General features: G+C 42.9%; 1 long non-coding RNA gene across 1 annotated transcript; it reads left to right on the top strand.

Moving 5' to 3' along the window:
- Nucleotides 1–1,060: 1,060 nt before the first annotated feature.
- On the top strand, nt 1,061–5,477 carry LOC306915323. The gene is made up of 4 exons (XR_013788794.1): nt 1,061–1,126; nt 1,205–1,271; nt 5,036–5,119; nt 5,339–5,477. It is a non-coding gene; the product is annotated as an uncharacterized lncRNA (long non-coding RNA).
- The last annotated feature ends 20,645 nt before the right edge of the window (nt 5,478–26,122 follow it).

Raw genomic sequence — 26,122 nt, 5'->3', positions numbered from 1 at the left:
AAAGAGGTCCCTAAAAATAATTCAGTCCCCTGCCCTGTTCATCACAAAATACTCCCAGTCCCATGCTGAACATTATTAAACCCATTCTCAACAAGCACTGGAACTAGCATTTTGAAATCTGACCCACAGCTTCGCAATATTTTTCCTGACCCACCCAGAGTGGTGTTCTCAGGGGTGGAAATCTCAGATATTCGTTTGGGTCCATTCTCTGACCTGAGATATACTGAGGTATCTGACCTACATGCTGCCCCACTGACACAGGCACAAACGTCTCAGAATCAACATTCAATGTAACCTCTTGTCTATTTTTCTTGAAGTAGGAATTCATGCCATCTGCTCTACTAGCTGCACCACCAGACACTTGAGAGGTGCCAGAGAGATTTTAGCTGTTGATGCTGCTATCTCTATCTCCAAATCTAGCTGCTCTTTCTTCCTTCCAGAGCCTGTTTCTCCTTAAGCATCTTCTGGCGAGCGAGAAGAGCTGCCAAGTCTGCTTCTGCTATTACGCATGCAGATGCAAGAGATGAGCAGTGGCGTGCACAGACATTTAGAGGGGCAGGTGCTCAAGTTAAAAAAGGGCACCTTGTGCAGCGCGTGGAACCGGCCGTTTGCCTTAATCCATTTTGGGCGGGAACCCCTTTTGGTGTTAGCATTATGTTATGCTTTAGCTATTGAAAAATAGCAGATCTACAAGCTCATAGCGCGCCACCGAGTGGCGCGCTATGAACTTGTAGGTCTGCTATTTTTGAAAAATCAAAAAAAAAGAAGAAAAAAAAAAGTTTTTTTTCCTTTTTTTTTCAAAAGGGAACATTGCCAAAAGGGCAGGGGGTGCTCTAGCACCCCCTAGTGTCTATCTGTGCACGCCACTGGAGATGAGGCAGTGGTACTAGTGGACCTACACTTACTACCTGCAGTGCTCTTTTCCCTTAATGCTTCAACTGCAACATTATGTGGCCAGTTGGAGTTGAGCCTCAGAGGCCACCATAGGGGCACTTCCTCATTGACAATCACCAGGTGACTATTTAAATGCCCTGTCTTCTTCCAAGCAGGAGTTTGGTGAATGCTGGCCTGGCCGTGGGTCTTGAGACCTGGGTCTGCTGTTGTTTTTATTCATTTTACTGCCAGGGTGAGTAACATGTCTCATTAATGTAGTTTTAATCATGATTGTTCTGTAATCTATTCTAAACTATATGTTACAATTCAGGTTGATGTCCATTCATGTGCCCTGTGCCAAACTCATGGGAGTGTGTGAGCACAAACAGACAAATAAGGTACACAAACAAAAGAAGTTATACATTGATGAGATACTTTATTTGTATAGTCTAATGTACTAAATGTTTGTTTTATATCCTGCCCTTAGATCTAGCCACTGCTGCTTTGTTTAGGTTGATTTTATCATTATAGTTTCTTTTGAGTATTCAGGGACTACAGATGAAAATTAGCTTATGGCTAACTCTGGCACATTTACATGGAAGTGAAAACTGAAATGTTGATTAATGAGCATTGTCCCTGTCAAATAAATAAATAAATAAAATAAATAAACTGAGGCTATAAAACGAAAGGCTTTGTTTTGCACACGTATAAAGCGACAGGAGCGTAGGAGAGGGACAACCAAGCAGTGGTGGAAAGTAACTAAGTACTTTTACTTAAGTACTGTACTTAAGTACAATTTTGAGGTATTTGTACTTTAGTTGAGTATTTCCAATTTCCAGTACTTTACTTCTACTCCAGTTGTACATAATATATAATTTACATATAATTTAAGGAAAGCCTGGGTGCGTTCGGAAATGCGCACCGGGGGCACACTCGCCCATTAGTTTGTATTCGGTATTTTAGCCGTGACGTAAGCGCCTCCTCCAGAGCCAATTCCGTGTCATACTCTTTGCGCCGCCTCTCTCAAGTCTCATTAGAGACTTCTCTCTAATGTACAACCTTAAAAAGCATCAGAGAATTCACACTGGAGAGAAACCCTATGGATGTGATCAGTGTGGAAAACACTTCTCTCAAATGTCCAACCTTAAAACGCACCAGAAAATTCACACCAGAGAGAAACCCTATGTGAGTAGGAAAGATTTCAGATGCTCAAATGATGTATACTTTCACAAGGTTGTACACAATGGATTTAAACTGCTCCCTTGTGGTCGATGTGGAAATAGTTTGCGAAATGGCACATTCTGCACAATGAGTACTTTTACTTTTAGTACTTTAAGTACTAAAAGTACTTAAATATGTATTGGATATTGATCACAAACCATATCATTTTAACTTCTAGTACAAAGTTAGTGACTCACTTACATCTCAAAAGTAAAACTATAGACCAAGCAATTGCAAATGAGCCATCATCATTTCACACATTATAGGCTACTGTCCCATACACACAGCTATGTAAATCACTACTTTATTCTCAATGAGTCAATGGTCTGACTGAATTGCATCTCAATAGCATAGCCATATAGACCCCCCCCCCCCCCCCCCCCGCCCATACACACATCAACAACGAATCAGTGTAACTTGGGTCAAATGGTGAAATAGCAGGCAAACTATACATTAAACAGATTAATGTTTGAAATATTTCCACTTGCTATGAATGTGATTTTCAATCTAATGTCTTGTTTCATCTGCTGTAAAGTATTGGACTTATGCATTCCTTGCTGATTTGAGTAAATGCTGAAACATGATTGCTAATTTAATTGTAGCTTTTATTTTCTCATACATGGTGTACAAGTCTTCACTGTCTTGTATGTGGGCTAAGCGGTCATTTTATGATATTCTGTACAAAACAACACCAGTCCTGTGAAACCAGAAAACTGTCTTCTAGATAATAAAGCAACTTAATTATAATAATGTAGAATAGTTTACAAGTCAATGTGTGTGACTTGTGTACTATGTAGTGCAGGGGTGGGTGGCAGTTTGTGTCTTGGAAAACAAATGGTAGACTCATTGATTTTACTTGTGATTTATTTATCTTGGTTAAATGTTCAGAGTCAAGAGTTGTTGTTAATCTGTGGTTTGTAGGAGTGCTGTGTGTCCATGTGTGTTCACACATTTAGTGAGTAACATAAAATAGAGAGTCAATAGTAAACTTTGTAATTTTAAAGCATGTAACATTTTATAAGATAAATGAAGATCACGGTATAAGGAGCAGTTGTATCTTCATCAGAGCTGGTTCTACTTGGTTCTGTTGTGACTGAAGGAATATGTATCTGCTTCAGTAACAATTCACTGTACTGATACAGTACATACATTTATGCTTTTAATACTATGTACATAATGTCCATACATGTATTGGATATAGATAGAGCATGCCTGGGGGAGGAGGGAGGGGTGGAGCATGCAGCAGGCTGTTAAGTTGTGATTGGCTGAGAGATGGTTATATTGTTCGCCTCTTCGGCCTATCAATCCAAGCAGTTAGTGGCTCCACCTCAGGCTCTCTAGTATAAGAAGAGTTGCTCTGTGTCAGTTCTCCACAACTGCTCCATTTTAACCATCGCTAATTGCTCTTTATCCACTGGTATTTTCCCCTCTAGTTTTAAGGCTGCTCTTGTAAAACCCCTCCTGAAGAAGCCAACACTAGACCCCTCTGTTTTAGATCATTTTAGACCAATTTCTAATCTTTCTTTTTTATCCAAAATTAAAAAAAAAAACAATAGTTTCAAATCAGCTTATTTCATTTATGAATTTTAATAATGTTTTTGAGGACTTTCAATCTGGGTTCCGTGCCGGTCACAGCACGGAAACAACTCTTTTAAAGGTCACAAATGACCTTCTACGTGCTGCCGATTCCGGGGATTGTTCGATTTTAATACTTTTAGATCTTAGCTCGGCGTTTGACACTGTGGATTACTCCATTTTAATTGACCGTTTGTCAGAGTGGGTGGGGATCAGGGGCACAGCCCTTAACTGGCTACACTCCTACCTCTCTGATAGGAGCTTTTCGGTGGCAATTGGGGATGCAAAATCCTCCCAGATCCCCCTGACCTCCGGTGTTCCTCAAGGTTCAATCCTAGGCCCATTATTATTTTCTATTTATATGCTCCCACTTGGCCATATTATAAGAAAACATAAAATAAACTTTCACTGTTATGCAGATGATTCTCAGCTCTACATCCCCCTCAAACCTGGCAGCACAGATATATCCCTAATCCTAGCTTGTTTATCAGACATCAAGTGCTGGATGTCCCAGAACTTCCTCCAGCTAAATGACTCTAAATCAGAAATCCTCCTCTTTGGCCCCCCAAATTCCATCCCCGCTTTCCAGTCACAGCTTGGCAATCTGTCCAATAACATAACAAATGCAGCCCGTAATCTAGGCGTGATGTTCGACTCCAGTCTCTCATTTAATCAGCAAGTCACTCTTCATTCCCTTCATTCATCTCATTCCCTGACCTTGAGAAGGTAATCCATGCTTTCATCACAACACGCTTAGATTACTGCAACTCACTATATTCCGGACTCAATAAAAAAACTATCTCCCGTCTTCAAATGGTCCAGAACTCAGCAGCCAGATTACTGACCAACTCCAGAAGGCGTGACCACATTACCCCTGTCCTCGCCTCCCTCCACTGGCTGCCTGTTCATTTTAGGATTGATTTTAAAATTTGAATTACCACTTTTAAGGCACTAAATGGCTTGGCCCCATACAAGATATGCTGGAGCCCCATAGGCCAACACGTAGCCTTAGATCGGCAAGCAAGGCTCTCCTGGTAGTTCCAGCTACCCAGCGTGTCACCATGGGTGACCGGGCTTTCTCGGCCCGTGCACCTAAACTGTGGAATGCCCTACCAGAGGCCCTAAGACAAATCACCCTATTGAGCTCTTTTAAATCACAGCTAAAAACCCACTTGTTCACGATGGCTTTTACTTAAATTATTGATCGTTTTATTTTGTGTTCACCTGTTTGTATTAATATTGCTTATTGTTGTTGTTTTATTCTACTACTGTATTTTAACCTGTATTGGAAAGCACTTTGTAACATTGTTTTAAAAAGTGCTTTATAAATAAAGTTTATTATTATTATTATTATATTTCTGATCAGATCTGACTGTGGACTCCAGAATTCAGGAGAAGATGAACTCTATCAACCTCAACTCTGCTGAACAGGAGGAACCCAAAGACCATGGTATGTACCATATGCATTGTGCAATGAACATATCTTAGATTATTATTATTATTATTATTATTTGGTATTTAGAAATAAATAGACAGCTGACACACTATTTCTTAAATACAAATTTGGGATTCATTTGCTGGTATTAATTAGAGAACTAGATGTACATTTCACAAAGTTCTGTCTTTCAACCTCTCAATGTGTTTTCATTTATCTTTGTTCCCAATCCAGTGTTGCATCATCAGTCTGGCCTCCCTGTCTTACCAACAGTAAATGAACATAGAAGCTTGGCTAAACCAAAACAGCACGACTGTGACCAGTGTGGACAACGCTTCCATTACAAATCTCACCTTAAAAGACACCAGAGAATTCACACTGGAGAGAAACCCTATGGATGTGAACAGTGTGGACAACACTTTTCTGAAATGTCCAGCCTTAAAAAGCACCAGAAAATTCACACTGGAGAGAAACCCTATGGATGTGATCAGTGTGGACAACACTTTTCTGAAATGTCCAGCCTTAAAAGCCACCAGAGAATTCACACTGGAGAGAAACCCTATGGATGTGATCAGTGTGGACAACACTTCTCTGAAATGTCCAGTCTTAAAAGCCACCAGAGAATTCACACTGGAGAGAAACCCTATGGATGTGATCAGTGTGGACAACACTTCTCTGAAATGTCCAGTCTTAAACGCCACCAGAGAATTCACACTGGAGAGAAACCCTATGGATGTGATCAGTGTGGACAACACTTCTCTCAAATGTCCAGCCTTAAAAAGCACCAGAGAATTCACACCGGGGAGAAACCCTATGGATGTGATCATTGTGGACAACACTTCTCTGAAATGTCCAGTCTTAAAAGCCACAAGAGAATTCACACTGGAGAGAAACCCTATGGATGTGATCAGTGTGGACAACACTTTTCTGAAATGTCCAGCCTTAAAAGCCACCAGAGAATTCACACTGGAGAGAAACCCTATGGATGTGATCATTGTGGACAACACTTCTCTAGAATGTCCCACCTTAAAATGCACCAGAGAATTCACACTGGAGAGAAACCCTATGGATGTGATCAGTGTGGACAACACTTCTCTGGAATGTCCGACCTTAAAACACACCAGAGAATTCACACTGGAGAGAAACCCTATGGATGTGATCAGTGTGGAAAACACTTCTCTCGAATGTCCAACCTTAAAACGCACCAGAAAATTCACAACAGCGAGAAACCCTATGGATGTGATCAGTGTGGACAACACTTCTCTCAAATGTCCAGTCTTAAAAGCCACCAGAGAATTCACACTGGAGAGAAACCCTATGGATGTGATCAGTGTGGAAAACACTTCTCTCAAATGTCCAACCTTAAAACACACCAGAAAATTCACACCAGAGAGAAACCCTATATGTGAGTAGGAAAGATTTCAGATGCTCAAATGATGTATACTTTCACAAGGTTGTACACAATGGATTTAAACTGCTCCCTTGTGGTCGATGTGGAAGTTTTACTACATCATTTACTACATCAATCTGATTAAATAGAGGCTGATAAATATCAGCACATCTACATAAAAGTGTTGCATGATGTATTTTGATTGTGTTGATTAATTGCAAGTAAACTTAGCATAAAGAATGGCTGTGCAGTCTCAAATAAAGGCAAACAAGTCAGAGGTGTTTTTCTGTTGTTAGTTTGTTATTAACTTTTTTGCACTGTGTGGTAATTCCAGTCAATCACATGGAATACCATTTAGAAGGAAATAACACACCATGTAACAGCAAGATAAATGAAGATGCTGTTATGAACAACATACTATGAAAACAATTTAACAGCTTAATTTGGAGCAATCAGGTGCAAATTAGGTTTATATGTGTACTTGATTGTCACGTCTATCTGAATGGTTCTGCTTGAATAGCAAGTGGAACGTGAGGAAGACTCATACAAGGACATGAAGGGGGCACTGGTAGGGGGCAGGACTGATACGATCTATAGTGCATACTATGAGGACAATTTAACAGCTTAATTTGGAGCAATCAAGTGCAAATTAGGTGTAGGAGCCAAACGGTGCTTAGTCACAGTTATTTTCACTTGAGTGCACCCATGAACAGCGACGCGAAGGTCAAAGAGCTGTTTGACAAGATCGATGCCATGGTGTCAGGCAACGGAGGCCGCCGCGAGAGTGACGGCGAGCTGATGCAGAGCGCTGAGGACAAGAGAAGGGAGGTGGCACAGAAAGCCGCCAGCATGCGCTTGACCTCTCAAACACAAAAACTAAAACTCAGAGGTCTCATAACAGGCGAGTTCATTTGCATTTGCACAGACAGACACAGAAACACTAACAGGAGCGAAAACACAATTTCCATCCCCAGCATTCGGCCTAACTGGCAGAGAAACTTACAATAGATTAATTTGACCTCAAACTAATTGCAAAAAAACAAACTCAGCTGATTTGTATATCTTCAATATATCCTGAATAACAGAAAAAGGTTGCCTGGAATTGTCTGAGGGGAAAGTTTAGAAAATGGCATGTACAGTATACTAGTGTACTAGTTTGACATGTCACATGCTACTTAAAGCAAAGGGAAATCTATAAAATATATGCCTTATATTGGATGTCTATGGTGGCCATACTGTACAGGCCATTTTCGAAACTTTCCCCTCAGACAATTCCACGCAATTTTTGTTTGTTATTCAGGATATATTGAAGATACAAAATCAGAGTTTTTTTTTTTTTTGCAAATAGTTTGAGGTTGACCCTGTATTTTCCATAGATTTCCTGTACTAAAATTCATATAGCTATACCGTTTGATCACACAGGAGGATGGCGGCCTGAGCTGAGAATTCTCATGCTTGGCTGGGTGTTTGCTGGGAAGAGTAGGGCTGCCAACACCATTATGAATGCTGAGTAGTTCCAGGCTGGCTGCAGAACTCTGGAATCCACCGTGCAACGCTGCGAGGTGGATGGGAGACAGGTCACCATCGTGGATGCTCCCGGATGGTGGAAATTCTTCCCCGCAATGTTCGTGTCTCCGGCGGTGAAGGCAGAATGTATGATTAGCCACCAGAATCAAGATCCTAGGTGGTCTAGAACTGGAGTTATTGTAAAATAACAGTGGGTGGTGGCCATTTTGAAAAATGGCTGCCATGGTCACAGGACAAACCTAAACAGTACCACTGTATTCCTCATCCTTGAAAATGTCGGATTAGTCACAAGAATCAAGATCCTAGGTGGTCTAGAACCTGCATTTGTAAAATAACGGCCATTTGGCGACCATTTTCCAAATGGTCACCATGGTCACCACGGGACAAATCTGCGATGGCCCTATAGCCAAAAATGTTCCTTATGGCATGCTCTAACTGTGTGCCAAATTTCATACATTTATCATAAGTGCACGATTCCATCAGAATTCTGCCTGTAGGGCCTCCGCTATAGATGGTTATCACATTTTAATCTCATGCATTAGCTGTCCTTGACAAAAGACACGAAGCAGTTGACCTCTGGAATGCCAGTACCGTCAGTTCACAGTGAGCAGACCAGGTGAGCAGGTTTGCCTTTGCCGCTGTATGTGTCTTTCATAATACAATGATATGCTTGGAGTTATTCCTCTGTGATAAAATATCTTCCAATATGTCCTTCCTTTGATAAGGACAAACTATGCAGTCACTATGCAGACACATTGACCAACATGTTGTGTGGTCTGCTCACTGTGGTCTGTCACCGTTGAGCAGATTTGCCTTCGCCGCTGTATGTCTTTCATGATTAGAACATGCTCAATACCCAACTCTATAAATTATACATGCTTGGACATATTTGTTTGTGATATACATTATTAAAATATATATACTGTATATCAGTGGTGATTTGATAAAGATGCAAGGCTTGCGATGCAAGGCTCAACGTTCTTATAAATTATGCTTGTAAATTGTAAGCAAAGTGTTGTAGAAATGCTATTTTCGCCCACAGGTCCAGATAGCTCAATCAGCGACTATGGCCATGGGTAGGGCACCTGGCCCGGTGTATACTGTATAGGTGACCCCTTCCAGTATTTTCACCCACAAGTCGGCTCTAATGAAACTCCACAATATACCAAAATAGCTTTTTTTTGGGTGGTTTTCGTTTTTTGCCACATTAACACAGTTGGAATGTTAAAGAATGTTTTTATTCCATCAGAAAGTTGTTTTAGTGTCATTAAGTCGTTAATTAAATTGCTGTTTATGCAAGCCATTAGGGGTGGAGACAAGTATCTATTGTCACACCCATTCCTGGGCTCAGAGGTGCTAAAATCTTTGGAATCTTTGAAGGGGAAATTCTCTAGTTTGGGATTTCTGGTTCAACAAGTTTCAGATGGTCATATCTTCTTCATCCAATTTCAATGAGCAATACATCATATGAAAGGTTACATTATGCAGTTTCATAATATGTAAAAAACTGAAAAATGACCATGGCCCCCTTGTATATCAAACTACTGTACTCGGTCACATTATGCACTGCGCAGAGCATCCCTTTCTGGGTGGAATTGTTTCAACTCACGTTTCAAGTGTCCCTTTAGTGAAGTATAGGCTAACTTAACTTAAATTGATTCTTCGGGATTTTATGGGGCATACCTTATTTCTCTGATGTATGTCGGTCATAATAAACTATAATGCGTCCAAGGACTTTGGCTGCCGGGCACAGACTGTATCCAGTAAAAGCTGCCTGGGCTTACAGCCAGGGATGCTGATGGGATTTTTGTTTTCACGATGGAACACAATGTTCATTCAATGTGTTCACCCCGAATAACCTACAGTAATCTTTTTAGATTACTGTAGGTGATAAACTAGTGTTTACATGACTTTTTCAGAATGGACAACTATTATTCTTTTTTTGAATACAGAATATGATCATATCGACAAATAACAGCAATTAATTATTGGATTTTGATATCGTCCAGAAATGTCATATCACCCATTTCTACACTTAAAACATTAATTTAAATATGATAATGCACTCAATGCTAATAATTAGAAAGCAAGTACAAATAAGGAAAGTGGTTCTTAACCCCCATGGGTGACAGTGAAGTGATAATGTGAGTTCGGTCAGACAACTCTAAGAATTAATTTAGTTGCAACAGCATATATTTATTGAGCAAAGTTGACCATGGATATATGAAGCATAGATTGGCGTCAGGCTCTGTCCCCATTCATTCCCTGAATATGAATATACATTTGATGAGATATAAGACTGAAGAATGAATTAAGACCCCCCATGCAGGGGGGCCTAGACACAGAGCCTACAGGTGGATGCTGGGGAGGCGGTGGGATTTGCAGCAACTTCATGAGCAGCACGGCAGATCGGCAGCTTTCAAACGGTCAACAAGTTGGAACATTTTTAAATAAAAATATTACATTCAAGTTGTTTATGTTGGGACATGGGACAGCATTTCAATAACGGTGTGCATCCCGTTTTGGAATACAGAGGCATTGCTTTTTAGAATGTACTAGTGTTTACATGACTTTTTCGTTACATGCGTTGCCGGTTACAAATCACCCGTCATGGTGTCCGCGTATGGTTAGGGTTAGGTTAGTGTTTGGGTAGGGTGTCGGACTCTTGGGGCTCTATTTTCGTCACCGCTAAACCCCTTATCCCTAAACTTCTTTGCCTTTTTTTTTTTTTACTATTTTGCAAAACATTTTTGAATAGTTAAAATAGCCAGTCTACAAGCTCACAACGTGTCAATGTAGATTGGCTAGTTGAACTATTCAAAAATGTTTTTCAAAATAGTAAAAAAGGCAAAGAAGTTTAGGGATAAGGGGTTTAGCGGTGACGAAAATGGAGCCCTTGGTATGTCAGAACACATGCCTGCAAGGAACAGAGTGGCTTTCCGACGCACCGCCATTCCAACTACGTGGCTTCCGCGTCAGGTTGAGGGTTAGGGACAGAGTTATAGTATTGAGCGTGTCGGAATGGCCGTGCGTCGGAATTACAAGCTTCAAAATGCCCATTGGTCAAAAGGCTATCAAAACAGGGATCCAAGGCTTACATGGATATCAAACTGGGAGTCCTTGAAATTAAAAAAGATTCCTCAAATTTACTGAAGATTAGACAATTTAAGAGGATTGAAAGGTTTTATTTAGTTGCTGCCCTACTGCCCTAACAGGGCATTTTTTATGACAAACACTGCAGGCACATTGTTTTCAGTCACAAGTTCTACTTTTAATCAGATACTCACTCAGTAACATATTGTACATTATTATTCTCTGTATCTTTAAAATGTTACTTTTAGTGAACAAGTGTCAAGCATGCACATGAGCCTGCTCAGGGACTACAGATGGAAATTAGCTTATGGCTAACTCTGGCCCATTTACATGAATGTGAACACGTGTTGATTAATGAGCATTGTCCCTGTCAAATAAATAAATAAATACACGCACGCACGCACGCACGCACGCACGCACGCACACACACACACACACAATTTGGAGGCACTCCAATTGTTTAGGCTGCTATGTGATATAAAGTTATCTGCTTCAACAAAGCACATTTGAATTTCCCAATAGAGTGATTCCCTGCTACCAGCAGACTCTAATTTGCACTGATGAGAGTTGAAGAGTCTCAACTCTCACCCAAAGTAATAGAATCGATCTTGACTTTGCCTTTTCCCCACTCACATAATAATGTGCTCTGAACGCAGCTGTTAAGACACAATTCGTCATCACCATTGATGGAAGAAATACTCTCATGTTTTACTTATGTAAATGTATCAATACTGCAATAGACACAATTAAATATTGGGCAGTATTATGCGTGTCTTAAGTACCAGGTCTTATGACTTAACTTAAGACATGGAGGCGTGGTCAATGCTGTTTGGCCACTCAGAATAGCCAAATGGCATTGATCACGCCTCCAGGTCTTAAGTTAAGTAATAAGACCTGGTACTTAAGACACCCATAATACTGACTGTCAGTAAGTCACATATTCAAAATGTACTGACAATAAAGATTGATTCTGATTCATTGTGCAGAATGTCCCATTGCACAAGTTCCAAGTCCAACTGCTTAAAGAATCTTTAGAAAATAGCTTGTAGATCAGCTATTTTCAAGTGGCCTAAATAAGTAAATATACAGTATATACGGCTGAAGTGATGAGTGTGTTTGTAATAATAATCCAAATCTACAAAAAAAAAATAGAACTATATGTTTTCATATAATTGCAGTGGAGTGAAAGTGCAATATTTTCCTCTCAGATGTAATGGAGTAGAATTTAAAGTAAGCCTATTGAAAATTGTAAATACTGGAAAAAGAAGAAGAAATTAAACACTAAATTGTACTTGAGTACAGTACTTGAGTACATTTACTTAGTTACTTTACACCACTGCTCCTCACAGTACTGTAGTGTAGGGAAATAAGGGAATGTTTTGGTAAACCACATTTTATCTAGGCTATAATAACCATTACAGAGATTTATGGGGGGGATCATCCATCTCAACTTTTGTTATCCCACTGTCCAGCAGGCTATACTACGTTACTGTCTATAGAGATAGCTGTCAAACAGTCATACATAGTTTGTGTTTTATAGCTTTTCTGACAATGTACAGAGAACTGGATGGCCTATATAGCTTTTCTTTTCTTTTTCTTTTAGCCCATTGAGAGCAAACTCTTTTTTTCCCCAACGACACCCTGATCACAGCATGAAAAACACGATACAATAGCATTTAAATTAATTAAATTAACATTTGAACCACATTACAACGATAGGCAAAATATGCCTTATCTTGCTTTCTGTTTCTGATACCCATATACAGGCCAGGACTCATTACCACACACACACACGCACACGCGCGCGCACACACACACACACACACACACACACACACACACACACACACACACACACACACACACACACACACACACACACAAATGACAAGGACATTTGACTCATTCGCCAGTTATAGACTGTACATTTTCTGAAGACTATACCCTATACTAGGCTGCGATGGATGATGACACCAACCACCGACTATTATCTATAGAACCCATGAAGCCATAACATGAAACCATGATACGTGGAGTGATTCTTTGACACGTCATTACACGTCCCCCAGGGATCTGTACTTGTCCGCCTCCTTTTTCCCTGCAATTTCCTCTGCAATGTCTGCCTATTATAACATACCCAGAATAGGGACACACTTTGGTCTATATTTGGTTACCATCTGGCTGAGGCCAATTCTACTAATCGCCTCAATCAGTCAGTTGGAAACCTATATGTCCAAAACTGTTACTTTTCAGCATTCAAATTCAAAAATAGAATCACACAAAAGTACCTACGGTATAGGTTAGGGATGCACCGAAAGGGAAATTCTTGGCCGAAACCGAATACCGAATATAGGAAACAGTTGGCCGAAAACTATTATGGGTCCATAAAACATTTATTCAGCTCTTTTGAATGCATTAATTGCATACACTATTCGGTGATATATTTTCTGCCTATTCGGGCCGAAACCGAATAGGCCGAAAATGCTTTTTTTGACATTTTCTGTCGAATATTTTCTGCGGCCGAATATTCGGTGCATCACTAGTATAGGTACTTTTGTGTTACGCTGTAGTATGATCAAGTAGGGCGTTAATTTACAAATAAACACAAAAAGTGCCCGACAACTTCTAAATCATAATAGTATACAGTATATACAGTATCCTACATATTATATACTTTTTAACAGAACCATTTTTGCATTCAGACGTGAGCAGCAGTGCTGCATGGGAACAAGTCTGACTCCTGGAAGAGCACGCTCAGAAATGTGTCACATGACACCGAATTAATGCTTACTATGCAGTGCACAGTTTTTAATTAGTCACAGCTGGCCTTGAAGCTACTGCCTCAGCATCACTGTTGCCATGATAATGACCTTCCACAGAGAATTCACAGCGTATAGCCCTCATATGTGTTTCTTCTCACACAGCAGGAGATAGTGAATGGCTTGCTAAAACATGCTTTTTAAACCATTAGAAACGGACAAAGCCTCTGTGTCATAGATGTATAGCACATATTTTTTTTAGATGTGAGTCCGCAGCAAAATATATACATATCATTTTAGGGGTGCTTGACATGAAAAAGTTTAAGCGCCACAGTTAACTGTCAGGTCTTAATGGGTTAGAAAAAGCATATTTATATTGTAGAGTAGCCAATTATTTTTTTCCCCAATTTAGTCGTTATGCCAATTAATTCCTCCCCGCACATTTCTGTGCCGTCAGTGCTGGTAAGTAAAGTAAAGTAAAGTTCTTTGTTTACCCAGGGAAGTGGACTAAGCTCGAGATGCTTGTTTACAGCCACACCCTGCTCATAGAACATTTCATGGTAGGGGTTCAATGCCTTGCTCAAGGGCATTTCAGCGGTGGTAATTTTAACGTGCCGGTCTGGGGATTCGAACTGGCGACCTTCCGGTATCAAGACCGCTCCGCAAACCGTTCGGCCACCGCTGCCACCTAAGGTGGTGTAGCCTCTACCCGTATATGGCTCAGTAAGGAGATGGACTGGACCTGTATAACTTTGGATAAAAGCACTATACCAGTAAGACGCCCTGAGGGCGAGAAGCGACCTCGCCCTTACAACAGAGCTTCTTAATGCGGCACAGTTAAGAAGCAGGAGTTAAAACTATTACTCTGGTGTCCGTGAGGTCAGATGTAGCTCGGGGCGGCTATAATAACTTCTGCTGAGGCGCCTGTGGCAAGAGGTGGCTGGCGCCGTTGTGCTCACGTGCGCTGCTGCTGCTGCTGCTCTCTGTTCAGGCGGCGATGGTCCGCGTCTGCGTCCTTCGCGGCTTCGCGAGACTCTGGCGGTGGCACTGCTGGCGTTGCTGGCTCCCTGGCCAGATGGCAGTCTCCTCCGTGAGAGTGTGGAGGTCGCACTGCTGGGGCAGATCGGCGCGTGCACGCATCCCGCCTGGGTGACGGCAGACTGCTGGGCGGCGCTGGCGCTTTGGCATGGGATCAACTTTGACCAAAAAAAATTTACAATGAAGATTACTCCTGAAAAGGTATGCGTCCTGCTGTCCGGTGTCCTGTGCTGTGAAGACTTTGAGGTAGAGTTGGAGATCTATCATTCTGGAGATCAATCATTCTGTTGAGTTGGTCGATTCATCATTGTGATGTCATCGCAGCATTGTGATGTCAGAAAAGGCCAGCTCCATATATGGAGATCTAGGGGTGTGATGAGTTCAGATCAACATAATGGAATGAATTCTGTACTGGAGCGTGTCTTGGTTTGATGAGGTCAGATCAACATAATGGAATGTCGGAACAGGTCAGCTCCATAGATCTAACGGTTTGATGAGGTCAGATCAACATATAAAATGAATTCTGTACATATAGCCATATATGGAGCGTGTCTTGAGTGTACAGGGTTTGATGATGTCAGATCAACATAATGAATTCTGTATTGGCCATATATGGACCGTGTCACGAGGCATGACTGACTGACTGACTGACTGACTGACTGACTGACTGACTGACTGACTGACTGACGGGATTTATGGGGGGGGATTTGCAAAAAGGAACGCGGGCTGCGGGCAGGTCAGGAATTCCCATCACAATCATATAATATAAAAGTGTGCGCATCCTGGCGCTTATTCACTATTTCAGGATAGCCTTGCACATGTTACCATACACATTGACTTTGGTTACATTCACAAAATGATGAATTGTCTATTCTGTAGACTGTACGGCTCTGGGTTCGGAGTTCCAGTGATCCAGCATGTGTGACACTGTATTGTTCCACCACTTTTGCTTTGGCAATGTATATGTTTTCCCATGCCAATAAAGCCCTTTGAATTGAATTGAATTGAATTGAATTGAATTGAATTGAATTGAATTGAATTGAATTGAATTGAATTGAATTGAATTGAATTGATACACGTCATAAGTGATCGCGGAATGTGCCGTCGCTTTGAAATGACAGCGTCGTACATTCCGATTCTAGAGGCAAATCCACTCCACCACTCTGTCCTCGCATCGAATCCTCTCCTCCTCGCTAGGGGCGTGGCTAAGGACCGAGTGGAGGACGCGAGGGGAGTGAGCGAGTGTAAAAGTCGCGGTATTGGAATTTGGCTTTTGTGTCTCCATAGGGAACCACTGCTGGTCATCGATTATTGGAACGCAACAAAAACGCAACAAAATATCCATGAATACATGTCTCCATGGGGTCAGTAATCGAAGAAGAAAAAAAGTCCTTAAACACAAGATGGAAGCTGCTAAAGCAACCTAATGTTCTATACGGTAACAGGTCAGGTCGCCTCAATTCCATCTCGCCCCAGCTTTTTTCCACCGACCTCACGCCGACAGCTCGGTGCGGCGGTTCTTGTATTCTTTATTTTGTTTTACTGAGAATAAGGTTAGAAATAAGTTTTTGGTTAGGCATAGTTTTACTGGCGTTAAGTTTAGGAATAGGGTTAGGTTTAGGCATTGTTTTACTGAGGTTGAGGTTAGGAATAAGGTTAGGTTTAACCGTTTAAGCATCATTTACTTAGATTACTTTAGGAATACCAGGCCGCTCTGTTCCGCCGGCTGTACGCCCGGGGCGAGTTGGTAAAGGGGCGAGCAGTCTCGTATTCTTCTATACAACCCCCCCCCCCCATTTCATTTGGTTTTCAATCAACAACAATGACCCCGAGTGACGCCATACCGGTTCGAAATCTATCAGAAAGCGCCATTATAACGTGGCCTGGGCCGTCTTGGTTTCACCGATGCACGTTGCTGTAGAACAGAAGTCAGGGTGACGCCGTCTATAAATCATAAGACATATAGAGCACCTGCAGGCCGCCGGATGGCTGCCGGAGTAATCTGGTCAGCTTTGTACCATCGACCCCCAGAGGGTCCATATGGAGAAGGGGTGTGTGCGTGTGGGGGGGTGGGGGGGGGGGGGGGGTGCAGATTGGGGAATTGAAGAAGAGAGATGGAGTAGAAAAGGGGGAATAGGCTCAAGGAGAATCGAAGAAAAGTCAGCGATCAATGAAGTAGGGAGGGAGAAGGATAGGGAGAGAGAGAGAGCGAAAGAGTGCGTGCGAGAGAGAGAGAGAGAGAGAGAGAGAGAGAGAGAGAGAGAGATATGTGATGATAAAATGTATTGTACGTAGTGTTGGATTCCACCAGGGGTCCCGGGGGTCCGGCGCTGCTGCTGCTGCCCCAATAAAACAGAGAGAAGGTCCAGGGGATTGCCATAAGAACCGAGAGGACGCGGGATCGCTTCTGTTTTTATCTGAATTAACATTAATCCAGCTCTATAATCTTCTGTTACATCACTGGAATCTTGACACATCTGCGACTTGCGAGCACAATCGAGCGCATTCAAACACATGCGTTCGCGCCTGGGTGCGAACGCATGTCACGACGTCATCAACGCGTGACAAAATATTTTTTCGTCATCAAAATCAACTGTAGGCTACATTTAGTACAATCAAATCGTATATGATATGTAGTTGACGAAAAGTAGCATTTCTTTCTTCTTTTTTTCACAAACAGTACAACAGAACAATAAGCCTACATAACACAATCAGACAAGACAATCACTTAAAATGACAAAAAAAAACATACAATAAAAATACAGTACAATAAGGGCACATAGACCAATAACACCAATTGAGTCCTTATGGCCACAAGACCAAACAACTGTAGAGAATATCCAGACTCCGTTAGAAGAGATCAATCATTGACCTTAACATATCGGCCTATACTGAATAAATCGCCCACACATTTTTTCAAACATCTTTTGCTTAAGGAAGGCAAATAGTGAACTCCTTAAACCTTGAGAGATACTCGGATTACCTTCTTCCATGATAAAGCAGCGGACCCCCATTTGAAAGGCTTTTGTGCCAGGGACGGGCCTCCAGGGGATCTCCGATAGCCAAAATATAAAACGTATGTTTAACTTGTTCCTCATTTTGCAGGGGATCTTGCAGCCATGTGTATCTCAAGGACCCCCATGGGGACCCCCAGACCCCACTTTAATTGACAATGAATGGAGTGAGTGATGAAGCTCTGCCAGGTTGAAAGTGGTTCATGTAATTGGTTAATGAGTGTGAAAATGTGAACATGACAGCTGAGCCATAACATGATGACACTCACCTTGTTATTACTGCTGAAATGTCCTGCTTGAGCCGTGCTTGCTTGCTTGCGTGCGTGCGTGTGTGCGTGCGTGCGTGCGTGCGTCTGTCACTTGTTAGGGGTCATTTGTAGGTGTTCACCGATCCCTGTTTAAAACTTGCAGCACGAAGTAACAGTTGAGGCAACCCATTGTGCGTGTGCGTGTGCTTGTGCGTGCGTGCGTGCGTGCGTGCGTGCGTGCGTGCGTGCGTGCGTGCGTGTCTGTCTGTTTGTCTGTCTGTAGACTTGTCACTTGACGGGTAATTGATTGCCCCTGCAAGAGCAGGTGCTGCATGACTGATTTCCTGATTTTTACTGCACACACGCACACGCACACGCACATGCACACGCACACGCACATGCACATGCACATGCACATGCACATGCACATGCACATGCACATGCACACACACACACACACACACACACACACTAAAAGCATACTGGTACACAGTGTGTGGTGAATACAGTGACGGATTTTACAGGGTCTGATCAAGGTGAGTGAAGGACAGTTGTGTCTGCAGGCGCTGAGCTGATGGATGGCGTGCAGATAACATACGGTAGTACTGTACATACATAATGTGTAAACCATACCTGTACAGTAGTACGCACATACTGTGTAAACAGTACAGTAGTATGTAATAATGAATAGCATTTTTATAGCGCTTTTCCAAGTGCTCAAAGCGCTTTACAATGTTCCATTCATTCCACAAATCACACCTTTCAAACCCAAAGTGTTTTTTGACTGTGGGGTATAGCACAGTACCTACATACTGTGTATACCATACAGTTAACATGGTTCAAGTTTATTGGTCATTTAAAATAAACACACCTTATACAATGTATTCAGGGTATTTTTTGCTTCTGTAGTGTTTGGCAGAAGCCTCAGCTTCAGTACAGTAGTACATACTGTATAAACATTTCCATGTCAAGGGCCACCAAATGTACTTTCTTGAGGACCACTATCTGAAAAGATTTTGTGCCAGGGACCCCCATTTAAAATGTTGTTTAAAATGTGTTAAAATGTTTAAAAAAAATCTATTTAATATAGTCCATACCTGAGGATGTGAAATAATTGCATATTATACTGTATATAACGTGAATATTTACAGTTTAAACTTTCATTTCACAAGCGTCGTGATTAGATCAAAATGCCTTTCATGCGGAAGGTTGTGGGTTCGAACCCTGCCGCACGTGGGTGAAATCACCCCTCAGCGGCTTCTGACAGACATACTAGTGGGTGGAACATGCATCCAGCAAGCCCAACCCAGTAGTCACTTAGAGTGGCACCACACAAAGCCACAAACGGACCCCTCACCATACCTCGTTATGTCTGTCAGAAGCCGCTGAGGGTTGATTTCACCCAAAACCAACCCTGCCTGTCAGCAAGGGCATCCGGTCGCAACGGGTTCCGCCCCCTTTCATGACGACGCCAGGCCCAGGAAATGATTCCCAATGCATTTTTCCCATAGACATTTCAAAAAGTATTTATTTAAAGACGGTTACGCCACGGACAAAGCCAACTCATGACAACACAAACAATATTTTGGACCAAACAAATAATTACAAAGAAGAAAAACAACAAAAAAAGTCTTGTAACCTGCCGTTTTTTTCTTCTTTCTAATTATTTGTTCGGCCCAAAAAATTGTGTTTGTTGTCATGATTTGTCACGACAAGAGTTGGATTTGTCCGCGGCGTAAACGTCTTTAAATAAATACTTTCTGAAAAGTCTATGAGGAAAATGAACGGAGAATCATTTCCTGAGCCCTGGTAGGGGGCGGGACTGCGACGCTCTATAACGCCAAATGAAATGGGTTCAGATCTGAGCCAAGGCGCGTCTGAAGCCTAGTCCTGGAGGGGGTATCCGGAGTCCGGACATAACAACAAATCCATACCAGCAGGTCCTCAGTCGCCTCCTTGACCGGGTCGGAGCAGTACAGGCGCATGAGGCTCTGTGGAGGTTGCTCCAGCACGACAACCCGCTTGCACGCACCGCGCTCACTGCAGGCTCTCTCTCTTAACAGTTTTAATGCCGGGATTAAACGATCGTCTTCCAGGCTAGACTGCCTATGTTTAAAGTTACCTTTGAACAGCCAGTGCACTGCAGATCGCTGAGTTACTTAAGTGGAAAATCCACTTTAAAATGGTGTAATCGCTTGTTGTAGTGTTGAAAAATATTCCAAAGTGCCGACCACAACAACAGGCAGGACGGGCCGCTCGCTGCTAAGCAACTTTCCCATTGTAAACAACAGGGACTCAATTTCCCATACAACTTTGCACATCGGCGCGACGGACCTTTTTGCGATGACGTCTCATATCACTTTCTGCCTGACTTAAAACTGATTAAAACAATGGATTGGTTTGGATTAAACAATAAAAACATAACTCGGCCAACCCGAAGCGAAAGTGTTCTACAACTAATGAACTTGGGCAAATTGTGAATTGTAGTCAAAGTGTTAAGTATTAGGGTCGTACGAGGCTGAAAGAACGAGCCCTTTCCCAGGAATATAGGGGCGGATTCAAACTAACGCTGTATAACCGATGCCAGCTCCAACCTATGTCACCAACCTATGTGGTCTCAAGCCCATATTGCGTTTTGCCAGGGCAACAGTTGCTTGCGCAGTTCTGTCAAGGACTTCCCGTTTGGATCCTTCATTGGACACGATTCCTCCAAGGTCATTTGAAGCCAGACGACGTGTCAAGTGCCTACCCAAGTGTCCATTGACTTTGATGTCTGTGCGGATGCCATCATTGTTGTTGGTCCTCAAGCCCACTAACCCATTAACACAATCAGTGCCGGGATTCCTTCAAAATAGAAGCTCTGGGGTGCCGGAAAGACATGGCCGCTTTTACTCTACTAGTAAAGAGGCTTCGCTCTACGTTGGCCGAGTGTGCGACTGAAACATTTAAAAAAGGAAAAAAATCAGAATATTCTCCCCTCGCCTGATATCATTGAGGATGCGCTAGGACGTGTACACACGTCCAATGCATGCGTCGGTTGGATTCCCTAGGACGTGTGGCTATACGTCCTACGGACGGAAACGGTTAAAACCGGGAAAGCATCCGTGTCATTTTACATTTCAGAAAATGTAAGTATACTGATTTAGAAGGCATTTGTAGAAACGGCCTCAGTTCGGGTTCAATAAAGTTTCGGTTCGGACATCTGCTTGACACGTCGATGTTGCATATAGGCCTATAGATAAGTCACACATTGTGGGGTGAATGGGTGTAAACCTCTCGAGTGTATCTGCCAGAACTAGCGTTGCATCTTCATTCACTATATGCTCTTGTTTCCTTGAATCCTTTTACTGGAATTCACTAGTTGGAGAAAAACACACCATTGGGGAGGTTTAAGGATTTATTGACAGTAAGGAAATGGAGGGAGGAATGAAGGAGTTCGGGTGTGTAGGTTCCAAGGGGGGGGGGGGGGGGGGGGGGGGGTCGCCGACCATGGACTCTTTGGGGAGGAGGTCGTATGGCACTCGTCGTATGGCGTTCGTCGTAAGGCGTTCGTCTTACGGTGCGCATGGACGATAACCCCCAGCAGGAACCTGAGAAGGAGAGAAGAGAGTTTTGTTTCAATCATTTGATCCACTTTTGGTTGGCTCCAAACCGACCGCAGCTTTCGCACTACCCAAAAAGCGGCCCTGACACACACACACACACACACACACACACACACACACACACACACACACACACACACACACACACACACACACACACACACACACACACACACACACACACACACACAGACATGAATGTGCAGTAGCCTACCAATGCTTGTTAGCCCTGCAGTTAACCATGTGGGTATTTTTAAACAAGGTCAGTAGTGACTTCTTAGTAGTGGCTGTCATGCTTTTAACAGAGTTAGAATCGTGCTAAGACACCCGACTCAGCCCGAAAAAAACGCCATTTTTTTTTCATGAGTCCAAATCTGTGCTCCCCCACCTGGAAACAAAGTTAGGCGCCCCTGAAGTAGAGATGAAGAAAATGCCAGCACTCATTGTATGTCCTTCTACATGATTTTATTTACCTCTGAGACTGTCTCAGAGGTAAATAAAATCATGTAGAAGGACATACAATGAGTGCTGGCATTTTCTTCATCTCAGGTACAAATAGGGACAGGTAGATTGGCGTGGAGGGCGGAGAGTGGCGTGAAGGGCAGGGTCGATGTGTGTTTCTCCGCCTCCTGAACATCTGTTGTTCCAACTCCATACTGTGGAAAGTATGAGAGTATAGAGAGGACAAACGATGCTGTATAGATTCCAGCTTTGACTGAAAATCTATACACATTAGGCCTATTACTATAGGTCCGTGTTCATTAACGAGAACACGAGACATAATAATTACGTCGAGACATAATAATTATGTCTCGTGATGTCGTTAATTAATAAATAAAACGTCTTCCGCATGAATAAAATGATGTACGTATGCGTCATCGTGCTTAAGAACTCGAACATAATTACTGTATGGCTCTCCATATATACTAATTCACACTCGTGAGTGATTGCATTGATTGTAAGGTGCTAATGGAAGGCGTAATAGGCCACTACAAGTACGGTATCTCCCTCGACGAGAGCATAGCAGGCCACTCCTGTAGAAAGATTGGAGATGAAAGCATGTGTGCTCTCGAGCGCCGCAGCAACAGACGTGCGAGAGGCCGAGAGCCTAATTTATCATTGAATTGAGTCGAACGCCTGAACGCCGAATGACTCAGAGGCACGTAAAGTAGAGTTGGATTCCTCCTCGGATAAGCCCACGCTAGCTGCGCTAGCTGGCTGGAATGTTTCCAGATGAATCATTGGCACAGGGAGATGTAAGATTTGATGCTTTTGTGTGGCTGATTGATTCAGTTCAGTGCGTTACGGACATTGTTGTGTGAGACATTGCGGTACACCGGGGGTAACGTCAGGACAACTCTCGGAAGGCATGTACAGTACAGTACAGTACAGTACAGTACAGTACAGTACAGTACAGTACAGTACAGTACAGTACAGTACAGTACAGTACAGTACAGCTCCGTTTGAGAACTTCACATGTCCTGCCATTGGCAATTTAGTAGATTGTCAGTGCATTGCCAGAAACAGAACATCGTCAGTGAGAAAGGGTGCATTTGCCCAAAGTGTTATATCTCTGCTGTCGGGAGGAAACCTCATAACTCCACAATGTTCATTTTTCAGGAAATGAAAAATATACATTTTTTCAGGAAATTAAGAAAACCTTATATTTTTAAAACAAAGCAATACAGCCTCATCAAAGTTGGTGTTGTAACTTTATATAGTTTGCGTGCGTGCGTGCGTGCGTGCGTGCGTGCGTGCGTGCGTGTCCGTCTGAGTACAGATAATGTCCAGCCCCGAAACTGTGCACTCCCTGGCGGCAAGACCAGAACATCTGCCCCAACACAATCACCTGGCCATGCGGGCCAATTTTCTTTTTTATTACTACACATTTACCTCTATAGTCATGTGATCAAGATGGAGCAATCAGATCTTTATAATAATGATGGGCTACGATTGGCTTCCAAATTTTGCAGGAGTGGCTTGTTTTGAACAAAATGGCTCAAATCATGAACGCAGCATCCGATTGTCCTGAAACTTTGCGTGCACATCCCACTAGGCGGAGGAAGAAATACTGTAGGAGCACACTTTTCTAGTTAACTCTAATCTTGCCATCTACGTCCATGGACGTACCCCCCCCCAGGGGACCTATTCTTGCCAACTACGTCCATGTTCGTAGACTGGGGGTCTTCATTGATTGAATTACTTTGATGTCTGGCCCAACCTGGCAACCCACTTTTGTAGTGCGGAAGACTCTGCAACACTGTGAAAACACGTGATGTGTGAGACACGTGATTGGCCTCCACGGTTTTGCATATGAAAAGCCCCCCCCCCCACAGTTCCTTTGTTTGGGAGAGACCAAGAGACGTAGTGGTCGAGACTAGCAGGTTACAGCGAGTGATTTTGCATTGCATTATTTAGCTAGTATGCATTTAGATTCGCGCGCGCGCACACACACACACACACACACACACACACACACACACACACACACACACACACACACACACACACACACACACACGGTTTAGTATAGTTTAGTTAGTTTGTACAGTATTTGATTTTTTTTCTTTATTATTTAGTAACTTTTTTTGTGGCTGCCATGCCGCTGCATTGCCACCTCTTTGACTGCTAAGCCGCTGGTTCACGCGATCGATCACCTCGCCGAGGACGCCGAGTCTCCAAAAGCACAATGGAAGGCTGAGAAGAACTCTCGCGTCGCAACGCAGCCTGTTTCTCCCGTCGAGATGAGAAGTAGAGTACCGACTCTGAACCAGAGAGAAAACCAGACCAGGCGGCGATCACCTCGCCAGAAATCTACCGTCGCATTGCAGCCTGTTTCTCCCGTCGAGACGAGAAGTAGACGTATTCTAGACCGACTCTGAACCAGAGAGAAAACCAGACCAGGCGGCGATCACCTCGCCAGAAATCTACCGTCGCATCGCAGCCTGTTTTCCCGGCAGCCGAGCTAAGCGTTACCCGCGCTGAAAATCCAAAAGAAGTAAGAGAAATCCTCTCTTTCCCTGCCCACCCAGCCAGCCAGCCAGCTTCGCTGGAGTTTGCAACTCGACGCCTGGGTCTTCTTTCCCTCTGTACCGGTAAGCATGTTTAGCCTGGCAATAAAGTGTCAATTCTTTTCAAATAAACCATGTAATCTGCTAGATTTATATTGTCTGAGCGATGATGGGTTTATCGTGTTTATTTGGGGACATCGTGTCCTATTTGTGCTTTCATTTGAAATGCGCTTCACATGCGGCATTTGTATTTCGGGACATTGTGCTTTCGTTGGAAATGTATGTGAAATAACCATTTCAAATCACAATGGGGCGGGTGATCATTCCCTTTACACGCGATCATTTTTTATTGTTATTTGTATCTTGTTTCATACCATTATTTTAGCGCTAACACGCATCAAAGAAGCAGCAGTTGTGTTACTAATGTGTGCTGATGGGGGATGCAGTGTTTAGTTTGACATAGTTGCGAGATCAAAACGGGTGCCTATGGGCATTGCTGTTTTTTTTAGCGCTATAGTAGAGTGGGCGTTCGTTTTCACATATTACATAGATAAGAGGAGGATAGGAGAGGCATGGCTAACCCTAGTCTGTGTTGTGTGTGTGTGTTGTGAACTTGTAGATCAGCTATTTTGAGCGCTCAAAATGGCGGATCTACATGCTTGACCCTCAAAATGGCTGATCTACAAGTTCACAACACAGACCAGGGTTAGCCATGCCTCTCCTCTCCTTTATCTATGTAATATGTGAAAACGAACGCCCACTCTACTATAGCCAAACAGCAATGTTTGGAACTATAGCCCATAGCCCATATAGATTCTATATAATCATTATCATAGCCTATAACGAGGCCTCTTTTTGCCTAGGTCATGCCCTCCAGTCGGATGCTCTTCCTGCAATCTGGGTCATATCTGCCCCCTGCACAGACTGCCCCCTCCTGGTCAGCAACTGGAACTGCGGTCCACTCCTCGACCACGCTCAGGATGAATTCCAGCATCGTTGCAGTCTTCTTCCCACCTTTTGCCTTGTACATGGTCAGGGCGTTCGCGAAGCATAGCTGGAACAAGTTCATTGTGAACCTGAAGTTCCACCTGTGGGTCTTCCGGGGAAATGGATAGTAGCTGATGAGTTGGATTGATTATTTGGAACAGGTTCCAGCTGCTGCTGAGGTTCCTCCATTTCACCGACAACGAGACAGCTGACGTTACCGACAAACTGTACAAGGTGAGGCATGTCCTCGACTACCTCGGGGCCCGCTTCAAGAAGGTGTACACACCAGGGAAGAACATCAGTATAGATGAGGGTGTAATGGCATGGAATGGCCGTTTATCGTTCA

This window comes from Electrona antarctica, assembly GCF_951216825.1.
Source record: "Electrona antarctica genome assembly, chromosome: 22".
Taxonomy (NCBI): Eukaryota; Metazoa; Chordata; class Actinopteri; order Myctophiformes; family Myctophidae; genus Electrona; species Electrona antarctica.
The sequence above is the reverse complement of the archived record's forward strand: the minus strand, read 5'-3'. Positions and strand labels throughout refer to the sequence as shown.